The sequence below is a fragment of the Falco peregrinus genome, chromosome 15 (assembly GCF_023634155.1).
Source record: "Falco peregrinus isolate bFalPer1 chromosome 15, bFalPer1.pri, whole genome shotgun sequence".
NCBI classification, from domain to species: domain Eukaryota; kingdom Metazoa; phylum Chordata; class Aves; order Falconiformes; family Falconidae; genus Falco; species Falco peregrinus.
In genome coordinates this window covers 1,772,696-1,786,812 of record NC_073735.1, presented here as the reverse complement: position 1 = coordinate 1,786,812, position 14,117 = coordinate 1,772,696, and positions in this window count along the sequence as shown.

The following is a 14,117-nucleotide window of genomic DNA, read 5'->3' as shown; positions in this document are numbered from 1 at the left end:
TGTGACAGGTGCAACTATTAAAACTCATTAGGATTAAATATCTATTTGGATGGGTACTCTCCTTATAGGAAGCCTATTTCCTTGTCACGAGGAGACTTCAGTAGCAGAATTTAGACTTTATTCTCATGTCCCTGGGAAATATATTTCGTTGTACAATCCTGCTTGTGGGCTATGCCATTTCAACTCAATAAGCAAATATTTCTCTCAAGTACCTAGTTTGGAAAAAGATTATAGTGCTTATCAAATGCAGCAGCTTCCTTAGCTGTGTCTTGGAAAGCATTCCAGCTTTATTCCCAAGCAGAATCATCTTGTGTATCAGTCTGAGCAGAAAGCAGCCAGACTTTCTGGAGCAAGTTAAAAGAACAATGTTAAATATGTGTTTTAGTTTAAACTAGGTAATGACTCCTCTCTACAGACCTGCACAATCCTCTGTCTCCCGTTTCTCTGTACTGAGTGCAATAACTCCAGTCTCAGGAATGTTGAAAGAATTATTTAGGTATTGATGAAAGCCAGGAGATTTGATGCTTGTAGAACAAGCGTAGAATCAGGAAGCAATCTGCACTGCAGTAGCACTTGGAAGGCTGTTACCTGGCTCCCTGCCCCACAGAACGTATATGTAACGTTACTGCATTTGGCTCTGAAAAGCACGAATGCATAGGGGAGAGGTATGGCTGATGTATCCACAGCTCTGCATGGCTGCCTGTGATTTCAATAACAACGGCAAGGCAGCTCTCTTTTATTCCTGTGAAATCCACAGAGCTCTGTAGGTTGTGTTTAGGGTTTAAGGACATACAGTGAGCTAATATTCCAGTTTCTTCCATAGCGGATTGTAAACAGTTTGCTTAAGGGAAGTGATCTGTCGAAGGATATTTCAGAATTTAAAAGGCTACTTACCTATCTGGCAAGTCAGCCACAAAGAGCGTCTATTTCTGACTAAGGACACTTTCTGCTCTGCTTTGGTAAATATTTTCCTTCCGTTTCACCCGTTTTGCTTTGTTGACCGTACAAGCCCAGGACAAACTGGAGACAGGGTCCAGTTCCTTAGTGACATGAAACAGTATGTTCTTCTGTAAATGGTGTTGTTAAATCAGTAGGATGAGGCATCGTTTAAGGAACTGCTCAGCACTTGCATAGGTGGGAGAATCTGGCCTGCTGCAGACGGGAAATTGCTGTGGTGAATCATTGTATTTATTGGGCAGTAAATCACACCAGAGATTTCTCATCTGTCTATTCTTTTCTATATTCCAGCCCATATGTTGAATAGTTTTCACTGCTGGTTTATAGTAGTATTTAACATTCACAGTGAAATCGGGAATTAGCCTGGGTTTATGGTACAGAAAGGACCAGAATGCATCCCTGTAGCCATGAGAAGAGAAGCAGATTTCCAAAACTAGCAACAAAAACCTTGGAATATGGCCACTACAAGAAACCATCTCCAAGGCTTTGTATTTGTTTAACAGGGAATCTTGTGGTTCTCCTGCTTCTAACTTCAAGAGGTACCTGATATTTTAAGTGAATATGCTTTGTTACTCTAATTTCAAATAGCTCTTAGAAGCCTTATTCTATAAACAAGTATTACTGGAAATGAGCTGTCCATTTACAGCTTCGTCTCTGTCTTTTCAATAGCAATTTGAAATTTGGACTCTCTAATAATGCTACATCATGTCCTCCTGTATACATCGTGGTGAGGCAAGTTTCAGCATGCACAGCAAGCAGAGAGATTGCAAATATGGCTTTCTAGGATCTGTAGATACTGCTTCAGTTGGTACCTCTTGATTCCTACAGCTATGGACAGAACCGTTCAGCTCGTTACCCAGTGAGGCCTGGACTGGGATAAGTATTTTCTACCCGGGGGCAAAGAATATTTTCATTATCTTCCACAGTTTTAGTGAGTTCTGCTTTTTTTAACCTACCCTGCATGATCTGTTCTAAGAAAGTGAGAAAATTTCAAGCACCGAAGATATACTAAGTGAGGATATAAGTATGAATGTTTGGATGAAGGTCTTTAGTGACGGTCATCTGTGGAAGGCAATGAAGTCAAAACACAGGTTTGGTCCTAAACAGGGCTGTCAGAGCCTTTATTAAAAACTGGTTTGCCCTTTCCCCCTTCTGCTCATGCTCCCCGTAGGAAAAATTGCATGATCTTTGTGTTGGGGGGTTATTTTTAATTTTTTTCTTTCCTTTTTAGCTACGCTGATGTAATTACTGGTATACTGATTTAGATATTCTGATTACTGATGTAATATTTTCAGCCAAAATGGCCGTCACCAGCTGGAAGTTCCTAGTGGATAACTGTAATTAAAGCAATTCCTTTCCAACTGATTTATGACGGGCAGCTCTGCAAATCTCTCTCCTCCATGTAAACTTTCAGGTTATGCTGCCAGTGGGTAGAGCTCCTTTTATATCTTTGCATGTAGGATGAGTGCTCTCCAGCTTGCTTCATCCCTTGTTGCTACATGTTTCTTTAGTGCACACACCCACTTTAACGGCATTTGCTGGCTTAGGTGTTTGTCTGCCTTTGCCTTTAGATGCTGTTGTTTTGCCAACTGTTAACTCACCTCGCTATGCAACCCTTTGTTGCAAAGGTTTCCTTTATTAATAGTCTCTTTCACATACATAGGGATCAGGAGATGGTGGGTTTAATTTGCACCAGTGCAGAAGGCAAACATAAGGCTTTTTTTCCCCTGCACAGGCTTTCAGTGTCTGATTAGAACACAAATAAAGCATCAACTCTATGCAATGTTCGTCTCTTTAAAGGTGAGCATCGGGCTGTGTAAATAGGTCTTGAACTAAATGGATGACTAGTAATTTAAAAGGCACTCAATGAATAACGAAGCTGCGTAAAATTCAGAACTAGCGCAGAACATGTGTGGATTTTTCCTTCTGAGTATTTCTCCTGGGAAGCAGTGCTCTGTTGCAGAGGTTCCATTTGCATGCCCTCGATGGAAAGCTTAAATTATGCTGTACTCTAGATGTGCATACTACTAACAGCTTGCATCCATGCTGGTAGTAAACTAGGGTTGTGACACTGCTGTTGAGTTTGTCTCACATTTTTATAGTAAATAGGAATACCTAATTAGCTATGCTGAGACAGGCCATTGTGTAGTTGCACCTGGGATGTCTGCTGGCAGTGGCCTGTGTATGACGCTTCGGAGAGAAACAAACTGTAATGACAGCAGTCAGTGCTGAGCAAGTAAACCTCAGCAGCTCTTAGTCATTTCAATGACCGTGAAATCTGAACTCTACTTACCTCTTGCTGCAGTACAAAACTGTGGTGCAAGAGAAAATTAATTTTTCTCACCAGTCACGGTTGTTCAGATCTCCTTAGAATGCCCGTTCTGGGAACTATGTCCTGCTTGCCTGTGGCTTTGAAATCTTCAGATTTATGAGGTGAAAGATGACGTATTTTCCGTTAGCAGTGATTATTTTCTTTCAGTAACCATTTATGCTCTGCTTTGCCTTTAGATGACAGAAACAATGCAGGACATGGACAAGGTCGGTTTTCATACGTTGTGCCTTCTAGATGCATTCTGCCTTGCCTTAGGGATGCTATATGATGCCATCTCTTCTCTTTTCCCTCACAGTGACCACCGTTCCCAAGAAGGGAGGGTGTGGGAGGGATTCCTGTTTCTTTGCTCAGTTCTAATAGAGTTTACCTGTCCCAAAGAAGTCGTGCTGCTTGCCTTGTGCAGGAGCTGTGTGTCTCCACCCGCGTCACACAGCCGTGTGTCTGAGGGCTGAAGGCATCAGAACTTGTGAAATCGTCTGAAGTCTGCAGGGTGATCTTTGCTGTAGAAGATAAAAATATATAGTGAAAGCAGGAGAGGAAGAGTGGGTTGCAGCTGTAATGAGGATGTATTTGACAATATCGTCATCGCTTTTTGCATGATTTTTATTGTAAATTTCCAAGAATTGTCTGCTACTGACTCATCTTGAATGATGCTCCATGGTTACTTCTAAATGTTTTCCTTGGATTCAGAGCTCCCTAGTGATGATGACAGAGGTGGCATGTTCAGACTATTTTCATCTACCTGAAATGCCTTTTATTCAACTGTGATGGAATTTCTGTCATGTCAGACTGCCGGTTAGATTCAGTCCCCCACAAATATGAACCAAGAAATTTTCCAGACTGTTTGCACCTCTTTAGACCATGTAGAGCTTGTTCTCCTGTGCGACCTTAGTTTCTAATATCGTTGTATGTTGTGATTAGGCGCATTTAATTGTTGACAGCATTCAGTTCTCTGCTAAGCTGTGTGGTCAGGTCTTAAGGGATTGCAGGCTGTCTGAGAGTGACGAAACTGTATCGATCTGCCTGTTGTCAGTGCCTTAGGGCTTCTGGAGATGTGATTTGGTTTAGTCTTAGGACATCTCTGAGAAGTATCAGCCTCCACTCTATGTAATTGTATGCTTGCTTTTTGGTGTATTTCTGGAAAAGGAAATTAAGGAGAGGAAACTCTGAGCTACTACAGAGAAAGTGGTTTGCTGGTGTTCCTAACTGAGCTGTTAACCTAAACCCGGCACATCTGATCCATTCTGTGAAGCAACAGTGACCTCCCATGGGCACAGATGAGCTGTCAGGGTTGTGTGTTTCTGTTTCATTGAGCTGGCAAGTCCATAATGGAATTGATCACCCAATCCCAAACTATATGCAAGATTTCTCAGTTTTCCAAATAAGTGGCCAGGCATGGTATAAACCTTGTTTATAAAATAATGATGAATAAAAAATTCATCATTTTTCTGGCATAGATTTTCACCAGCCTATACCTGTCACAAACATCCAGTAAAGTTGAAGGCAAAAGTTTAAAATTAGAGGCCTAATATGCATACAAAGACAAAAGGGAAAAATCTTGTTATTTGTACAATTGTGATGGGTCTCCTTTTGGATGCATCTCACTTTAACCAGTTTTTCAGTAAGAAACTATTTTATTCAGACAGACCTTGGAAAGATGTAGCAATAAAAAATTTCCAGATGTTTCCTCTGGGTTGGATTTCCCCTTCCCCCCAGCTCTTCTGCTTGCTTTGCCAAAGCAAACCTTTAGGAGCTATAGAGAATGGATCTGTACTCTGAAGCGTGGTTTCAAAGGCAGCTCGTCTGTGCTTTCTCAGCTGAAAAGTACTGGCAGATGCTGGTTTGTTACCGGAATATAGTTGTTTTCCCAGAGGACCTAAAATGGGAGCTAGAGAGTCAAATACATCATAGTGTGCTGTTACGTGTAGCTGATGAATTAAAACATGCTTGTGATCAACAGTAAGCCCCTTGCTGAGCTCTGGAGAGGAATGATTCAGCTTATGTGTTGTTGGAGTGATGGAAATCAGCAAAAATTGGTCTGCATTTGCAGGCACGAGCAGGTTCATAGACTCATGTCTTACAGACTGCTGAGATTTACTGTATTTTTAATGTGTTGACACCATCTTGGCATACTGTGGGACAGGGAATTGGTTCACAGGACTCTTCCATTTCCCCTCTGTTTTCTTGAGCACTCTGCATTCTTTCCAAATGGCTGAGTCACCACGACTGTAGGTGGGGAAGAGCATTTCCCTCATGCCTGAAGAGGTAGGGATGTCTCCAAGGAGAAAACTGACCTTCTTCCTCATGCATTCAGCAACATGACCACATGCTGTTACTGCTGGAAGTTGCAGGGTCAGGCTTTTCATATGTGCTTCATTACCTTACAGTCGTTTGGAAATTTAGCGGACCAAGAAAAATCATTTTTAGAAACTGGGTAATGGAAAAAACATGTTTTAAGATATTTCATTTTACTCAGTCCTTGGGCCACGTTGTTGTTGCATTTTTAATAGGATTGTACAGAGCTGTATCTATTGAGACCAGGGCTCTTAAATGTTTGTTCTTGGTGTTATTTTTTATACCTTAATCATGAGCACTGAAGCCTTTAGAAAAAATGTATGTTAAGCTTTTAGGTTCAGACATAAGTGGCGGTTGAAGAACAATGGGTTATTGTTAGCCTCAGCTAGGCCGGACTAACTGAACGTAGAAAGACAGAAACAATGTGAACCAAGCCTATGGGGCTTCTGGGGGCTTTGCTTCTAAAATGAAAATCAGACATTTTTGCTTATGCAGAGGAATTGGCACAGAGTGGCGAGGGAGAAAAAGCCATCCACGTACACATCCATTTGTGTAGCACATTAAATATCTCTAAAGTAAATTTTAATACTATGTTTGCAAAGTGACCGTGCTCTGAAATCCACAGATGGTTCATCTTTCAAACAAAAAACTTTCAAATTGTGGAGTACCAGCATCTAACTGTAGCTACAGCGTACCAGTGTGAAGTGATTTTGAAGTAGGACTCAGCACTGTCTGTTCCTTGTTAAATGCAGATTTAGGCTGCTAAACTGCTTTGTGAATTTCTGTATAGCTAGTTATTTTGGGTAAAGGAGATTTGAGCAGAAAGCACAAGAAAATTGCAAGTACTTAAGTTTGACTTTTAAAGAAACATTCAAAAGTTTTTGTGGTTGGTTTTTGGTTTTGTTTTAAAGTGAACGTGAATTTTAAGAACAAATTAAAAATAAAAAGCAAAAAAATCCCCAAATTCAGTAAAGCATTTAGACCTGACCCAACAAGCTCTTGGTTGCAACATTCTTGGTGCAACTAGGGAACCAAAACAGTAAGTTGGTCTCAATGTATACGGTTTCACTCACTGAGACTCTATTTGTATTTAATTTTTCATCATCCGTTTAGTTTGCAACAATTAAAAAAACAAAACTGAGCCAAGAAAATCGAGAGTGAGCAATGTCAAGTTTTGTTCCCGGTATCCCAAGTCCTGTCACGAGATGGTGCTGTGAATTAGACCATAGGAAACCCTCACCGGCAAGAGAACAGCAGATACAAAAAGACATCAGCAAGGAGCAGCATGAAGGGGAATCTGTAAGAGAGTTTTGAAATGTTGAAAAAAATTTGCTCTACGAGGATTTTCCTGTGTTCCCCGATGTGGTTTTAAAATGTACATCAGTAAGAAATACGGCACAAATAACATATTTATTACTTTCCCCTCCCTGCAAAATTGGTGATGCAAACTTGTCAAATATTTGTGTTAGTTTCCAAACTAGCTGACGGTTTCATTGTGAGCTGTAACTGGAGTTCAGGGTGAAAGGAACAGTGCACCTTCAGAAAGGCAGCTGGTCTTGGATCTGAAGTTCAGAACAGTCCAGGTGGGAGCTCGAGTGAAATTATTAATCTCAAAGAATCCATAGAAGGTAGCATTTAAATACGCATATTTTAGAACACAAGGAACTACATGGTATGGATTCTGTCATCTGAGCTCCGGCTCGATTCATGTGCCTGGACGTTTTGTTATTTTAGATAAGCTGGAATCCCACAGCCCCTTGAGCAGTGCAGATCTGAGTGCTGTGTCACACCTGCCAGCTCCCTGCAGATGTCTTTGATCCCCCAAGTCACCTCAGCAAGCAGAAGATGCACGTAATAAGGCAGCTGACTCTCTGAATGTCTTTATAATGTCTTGCTATAAATATCATAGCTGCTACTCCTTTTTTTTCCTACCATCTCTGTTTCTAATTTTCAAGATTGAACTGTTTTGCTTCCTGGCATTGATGCCTTATAAAATGTCCCTTTTTGTCTCTCTGCAGCTTATAGGGATTGTTCCTGGGTGTGTATTTAATTTAGACCTGTACATTCATACCAAAGCAACGCTTCAGTAAAATAGGGGCCATTTACTGGCTCTGCAGAGGATAGACTCAATTTAAGGATGCACACTTAGGGTTAATATTTTGTGTCCATGAGCTAGAGCCACAAACATTCTTTTTGAGACTGGGTACTTGAGCAGTCTTCTCTGTTTACAGTCTTCTTTCTTTCTTTCCTTTTCTTTTTTTTTAAAGGATCATTTATCTGTTTAGTTATTGAAATACAATGACATGGCTGGCAGCCAGTCAAAATGCTTGTTTTCTCCAACTCTTTCACAATATTGTCTCTCTCACCTTCTCCCTGACAGACCCAGGCACATGGGATCTGCTGTTCTTCCATTGGAAGACTGTTGCTACTCAAAACAGTTTTGCTTGCTTACGTTGAGAAGGGAGTTACTCCATGTGAACAAAGGTGGAGAAGCTGAGCCCCAAACACCTAGATTTTCAAATATTTTTTTTTCATACAGTTCTCTTTGTAAATCCTTTCTCTTCATTCTTGCCCTATCTTGACTGAGATGGTGTAAAATTCTTAATAGTCTGTTTTCTTTTTTCTTTGGAATCTCAGATTTGATGGTGACGGAGCGGAGGATGTCACGTAAGGATACAAGGTTGCTCTCTGCCATGTTTTATCTTGTAGTTTGTCTTTGGTCTGCCTGTTCTGGCAGGGATTCAGTAAAGCACTTAAGTCAGGAAGCTGAGTGCTAGCCTGACATTAACCATAAACATGTGCTATTTGAATTGGGGCCCTTGTGCTTTTTTGTTTATGGTAGTTAAATATTCCATGAAGTTTCTTGGTGCAACAGTTTTGACATCAAACTAGGCATGTCTACAAAGGTATCAGGTTTGCTCTTCAAAGACGTGTGATGCCTGAATAACTGAGTACAGCTGGCTGGGCTTGACGTGGACTCAGTTCCAGCAAGTACAAAGAAAATTCAGTGATTCTCCACTGGATCACTTATAGGGCAGCAATCAGCGAGGGGAGAAAATACTAAAATGCAAATTCTACAGGTAGCTAAGAGATTTTCATGCATATAATGCACTGTACCACTAAAAACTCTTTCAGTAGATACATGAATGCTGTGTGTTAAAAGGGTGTCATGGAGACACTTAATCCCACAGGTGATTCCCGATCTCCTGTGTTCTGCTCTGCCTGGTATGTTTTTGGACTCGAAATCTTCTGGGTCTCTGAATGTCTGTGGGATAGAAAAGATTTGTTTTCAAATGCATCTCTGTAGAGCAAGGGCTGTTTCAAGTCCTGCTTATATTCCCTCTAGGAGGTAAGCTTCAAGGTGCCTGTGTTAGAGGAGAGCTTCTCAGAGGCAAACACCACTTCTGTTAGCACACAACTCTTTTTTCCCAGTATATTTTAGTCCCTTGATGTTGAATTTTTACTGCCTTTGAAAGGAATTCAAACAACTTCTAACATTCACTGAAGGTATTTGCCAGAAACTTTATGGTCCCACAACCAAATCCTCAGAGATCTCATCTCAAAAAAACCCAAAACCAAAACAAAACCCACATAAACAATGTTCCTTACTATCTGCATGTCAAGGAGTCTGGACAGAGAGAGGCAGCCTATTAGTCATTCAGCAAGCCAGAGCAGCTAAATGAAACAAAAATTAAGATGGACCAAATTGCAAATGCTCTCCCATTAACTGCAAGTTAGCTACATCAAAATGTGCTTATTTAGGGTTAATAATTAAAGTAATACATAAGTGGGGATAAGAAAATAAAGGCCCTAAATCCATTTTTGCCTTCTGAACAAATACATTGAAAGTCACAGACAAGAATGGTTTGTAATCTGGGGTCAGGTTTCAGAGCCTTTTTCCCATACACTGAGATTATATTTCACTCCCAGTGGCCTTCATCCAAATTCTTTCAGCATCAGGGAAATGACTCCCACTGAGGTCAGTTAATGCAGCCCTACCATGGCTAAATTAAATTAAAAAAAGAAAAAAAAAAGAAGTGATTTCATAGAGACCTAAAAATCCTACTTGCTGTGTGTGTGGTTGGGCATGGTTCTGCCCATACTGCGTGACAAGGGAAAGCCACAGAGCATGGCGATGTGCCCTGCAGGTGGGTCAGGTGTGGGGAGGAATGGGCAAGTGTCCTCTAACTCGCTCCTGCAGAGGTGGGGAGGGTCAGGGAGTCACTTTGCTCTTTGGCAGTTATTTTAAAATGTGATGCAGGGTCTTTACTGATTAGTTTAGACCTGTTAGGCTCCTTGAGATTTCATCTCTTGGTGCTGGTTGTGTCTGAAAATGTATCACGTTTCTCTGAGAGACATAAAAAAATCCTGTCCTGAGCATCCCTATAATACCTGGTCTTTACAGCCAACCATGAGGAAGATCAGAGATGCTGGAGCTATTCTCATTATTTATACTATTATCACAACTTTGCTGAAACAGGAGTAAAAACACTCTTATCCCTTATCCTTGACACAAAGCAGTCACTTTGCAAATGGGGAAATAATTTTGATTTAAAAAAAAACTCAGAGCAACAAAAAATATTTCCTGTAGAAATGGGAGGGAGGAATTTAGTAAGATTCGGGCTTGCCTGAGAGGATGTAGCAAACAAACCCCTTCTTATGATGGATAATCAAGTTCATGATATCCGAAGTTAACACTTAATTATGAAATTTGATCCAGACATTGTTGTACTAATGGATAATAACACAATGAATAAGAGCAGAACCCTGAGAAAAAACTCTGTAATATTTCTGAGATTACTGAGATACTTTGTTTGTTCATTGCTGTGTGTAGTATTGCTTTTTGGTTTTCTTTAAGAGTTGTGATTATTTAAAAATAAGGAAGTATACCTTATGAATCAACAAGGGTAAGACATGTATTCAGCAGCATTCGGTTTCTTTGTAGTAGAATAAATGAATCTCGACGAGTTGTGTGTATGCGCAGCTCTGTTGTGACACAGCTTTAATAACCAAGCCTTTATGTTCTGCCGAGCTTAGGCACAGTGTTTAAGGAGAAATATCACAATGAGATAGGGACGTACGAGGAATCTCACAAGGGCCAAACACTGGTGAGTTGTGCAGGATGGTAAAGTGAGCATTAGTCTTGGTTCGGAACTTTAGAAGAACTCTGGCTGATCTTTATGGGCCCTGTTCCTGTTACAGCTGAGCACGTGCTGGAGCAGTTCACTGAACTGAGACTTAAGCAGCAACAGTTCTGAGGCATTTAAAGTGTATTAATTAGCCATGGTGCTTGGCGGAGGGGAGAAAATGTGCTAAGCATGCCATTAGCGCTTTGCCTTTATATTTTAGAGCTGCATTCCCTTGGAGGGGAGTTTTGAGGCACTTTGCGTGCAGCTTGTAAAGCATTCGGTAGCTCTGTTCCCAAGGTGGATGTGTTGCTCAAGCGGTTGTGTAGCTTCGAACTATTGAATCCTCACAGCAACAACCTGACAACATCTGGCTGTAGTTGTTAAACAGGCAGAAATGTGGAGTTGTTGTCCAGAGCTTCGTGTTAAAATGCAGGATAGCCACATACGGCAACCCTGTGCTCATTCCTACGGGCACCTCTGTCCAGACTTTCTGCCCAGAAAATTAACCCCCCTCTTGTATATGTGAGCTCTCAGAGAAATTCTCCATTGCACACCAGCTTTTGCCATCTACAATTGCATGTGTCCAATAAGCGCTGTCACGCTCTGCAGATGAGGAAACAACACATATCTCATAACCCTCCTATAACAGTCTGTGACTGCATCTTCATTCTGTGCGACTGATATCCACTGGGAATCTGTCTAAGACGACAAATGAGAAAATTGCTACTCCCGAGTAGTTATATTTTATGGAAATACACTTATTGGTGATAGGAGAGATTTACTTAGGATTGTTCTTGCTATAGTTCATATCATTTGCTTGAGCCACAAATAAATAAATGATCGCTATGCCAGCTTTCAAGGATCAGACTCTGACCAAACCAGTCTAACTTGGTGATTGTTTGGGTTGGTTTCTTGCCACATGTATTTTTTTTCTTGAGCACTAAGTTCCCATGAAAGTGCCAACATATTCCCCCTTATTGTGAGTTAATATTTCATTGGCATAAATCATTTCATGTCTTGGGGAGTCTGGCCTAATTTCTCCATGAGTACAAACCTGCATCTAATCCTTCTTCGTCATTTGCATTGCTGGGTAAATTCCAGTACCATATCTTTATGCTACAGCTACTGCCCCTACGATTTGTGCTCTTAAAAGATTTTATTCTTTAGTCTCAGAGCTCCTGCCTCTTTCAGCAAATCCTGCTTTTGCCTAAGGATTATGTAGACACAAAAGAAATGGAACCACCAAACAACTCTACAAAATGATGCCTAGAGTTTTTTAGGGCCATAGTGGTACTCCCTTGGAGAACAGTGATCAGCTGATGGAAATGACCACAAGAAGAAGTTTTATTCTGATCAAGAAAGTTCATGTCTCTCACTTCAGACCACAGCCTTAGCTGCTTTCACCGGGAAAGTTCCACTGATTCTAGCAAGGCTTTGCTAACGGAGCCAATGCGCACAGCATGAATGCCATATTCCTACAGTAAACTGTATCATGTTCCAAAAAAAATATACTTATCAAGGAACAGAGGTGAAAGATGATGCAACTTTCTAGGATATGTAACTGACTGAGGGTAAGTTTGTGTAGGGAAATGAGAAAATGCAAAAATACAGGTGTTGCTTGGAATTTACTCCTTTTTATCCAGGGTTAAGAGGCTAACAGAAGCAAAACTCACCCAAGAAGATGTTGCTTAAAAGAGAGAGAGAGAGAGAGGAGAAAAAGAATTAAATATTTACCTAGTAAAAGAAATACCAATTGAGAGATTAAATATGCTGGTTCTTTGTTAACATTCCAATAATTCCAGAACAAAAAGTCAGAGCTGAAGGAGGAGCAAATATCTGGTACAAGCCTTACACCTGTGCAAAGCAAGAAGAGACTTGCCACCTGCAGTTCTCTGGAGAACAGCGACCCCCTAGAAACACCATGATTGTTTCTCAGTCTTTCTGCATCCTTTTCCACTTCACATGCATTTTTCTACCCTCTTGCCACTTCTATCTACTGAAAGAATTAATGAGAAGCAGCGAGTTATCTAATCTGTCAGGGTTGTTCCTGGATTGAAATAAACCAAGCCAACATGGCTGAATTGATTTTGAAGGACCTAGACAGGTTCATGCCTCTGCTGATATGGTCACTGGTGTAAGTGTTGTGTGAACAGACATTTCTGATATTTTTCTTATTAGCTTTGGCCTGATCCAGGTCCAGTTTTATGTGGGATATATGCCTAAGGACCACAAAAGTTCATTTTTTTTCTGGTATTGAATGTGCTTGACTTCAGTGAATGGTGGATGCTCGAAATTCTGAGCTGAATGAAACTTTCTGAATGAAAGTTATCCTGTCATTTCAGCCCTTCTCAGATCTGTGGCTCTCTTCAATCTCTGGGTTACTCAAGTCCTGTTCTCTAGCCACTGAAAGGGACAGAACCTGGTATTCAGTGAAAAGAGGCTACACGTGGCCCCAAACATTTCTGGTTTTTTTTTTTCTGCTGTAAGCGATTATCTCTACATCCCCTACTTGTGATGTAGTATGCGGTAAGACTAGAAACTCTGCATCTTGTACCCCTTCTCATGTGATGGTTTGCACCAACAGTCGCCATCAGATCAGCTAACAGCACTAAGTCACCACGATTGTGCAAGTTAAATGCGTTCATGTAAATAGTCTTTATGAAGTGCAGTATGGATACACGTTTTAGTTTGCATTTCCACTTAGTAAAGAGTAGGGAAATTACTAAGTCAACAGAACTCACTGGGTGAGTTGCTGTTCCATTTGCAAGTGTCTAAACCTACCCTGATTTTATTAAAGATTTGAGAGTGTTTCCATAGGCTTTATGGTGTGCTGTGCATCGCTGGGAGGTGCTGTTCTAAGGGTACCAGGACAATATATGCACCAGGACTCAACAAGCTGTTTCAGATTTCTGCAAGGCCCAGGGGCTTAGCTTCCATGTAGCTCCCAGTGTGGTACCTGTATAACTAGTCTAAATGTTCAGAAAACACTTGATTTTGTTGCAGTTATTGGAAAGCTTGAAAGTTAGCCCCATGCAGTGGAAAGAAATTCTTTAGTCTCAGTCTTGGTCCTTCTCTTAGGTTCATCTTAAATATTTAAATAATCTTTCTAAAGAGCCAAAAAAGGATTCTTCCTGTATTTTGCTGCTCCCCTGAAGCATGCTTAGCTTGTTTATAATTTTTTTTTTTTTTTTAATAGAAATCTGTCAGAAGCACAAGCAGTATTACACAAACAAACTGCAGGTGCACTAGTAGCCCGGTAAACCACAACAGCCAGAGACATGTGCTGCATAAAACATACAGGGAATATGCGGTACACACATCAGATGGCACTGGGAGCTTTTCAGTCGGAGTAAGACAACTATTCATTTAGTGACATTAGCTAGACATTCAATGCATCAACATGA